This window comes from Pangasianodon hypophthalmus, chromosome 20, assembly GCF_027358585.1.
Source record: "Pangasianodon hypophthalmus isolate fPanHyp1 chromosome 20, fPanHyp1.pri, whole genome shotgun sequence".
NCBI lineage: Eukaryota > Metazoa > Chordata > Actinopteri > Siluriformes > Pangasiidae > Pangasianodon > Pangasianodon hypophthalmus.
In genome coordinates, this window is record NC_069729.1 from 20,868,423 (window position 1) to 20,869,508 (window position 1,086).

The window sequence follows — 1,086 nt, forward strand, 5'->3', positions numbered from 1 at the left end:
CTGTGTGTGTGTGTGTGTGTGTGTGTGTGTGTGTGTGTGTGTGTGTGTGTGTGTGTGTGTGTGTGTGTGTGTGTGGGTGTGTGCATCAAAAATATTTTAGATTTGTTCCTATTAACACTACAAGACACTTCACATTTCTATTAAGCAGCTGATAACTGTGTACAATATTTTTACTTCGTGTTACTGTAGATTTAAAAATAAATTATTTAACCTTTTATCACATTTTTAGTTCAAGTTCAAGTTGCGTTCATTGTCATTTCAGCCATATACAAGTACATAGTGAAACGAAACAACGTTCCTCCAGGACCAAGGTGCTACATAAGAAACACAACAGACAGCACAAGACAGTACAGTGACTACTGGGACAGGCAAAGTCCCAGTGCAGCGCCGACCAGCACACAGTTCTGTTTAAAGTGAACCTAGTGACAATAGAGCAAATAGTACAAGAGAACAATACAAGTAGCTGAAATAGAGTAAACATAAGAGTAGCAGCCTATGAACAGTATAATATAATGAGTAATGCAGCAGCATAAACATGCAAAAACCTGCAAAAATGTTGCAGGGAGGATGGAGGATGCTCAGTTGTGTGTGTCTGTGTGTGTGTGTGTGTGTGTGTGTGTGTGTGTGTGTGTGTGTGTTCCTTCAGTCCAGTCTCTGAGTGTTCAGGAGTCTGATGGCTTGGGAGAAGAAACTATTGCACAGTCTGGTCGTGAGGCCCGAATGCTCCGGTACCGTTTACCACACAGCAGGAGGGCGAGGAGTGTGTGAGAGGGGTGTGTGGGGTCGTCCTTTTATGGAGTCCTTTGCAAAAAAAACAAATATGTACACTTATATATATACTTAAAAACAAATATATGTATATATATCTTGTGAAAGTGTAAATGTCTTGTGCATGCAAGAATTTGATGAGAAGTTTCACACACAAGATAAGTTTCCATCTCCACAAGAGTGTTTTTTCAGAGTGTGTTTACGTTTGTTGTTTTGTTTTGCAAAAGTCCCTTCAGGGCCTCCGTACAATTTACCCTCATTACCATATTACATCTGGAAAACTGTTTGAAGGTAAAGAAAATTTAAATCAAATCTTAC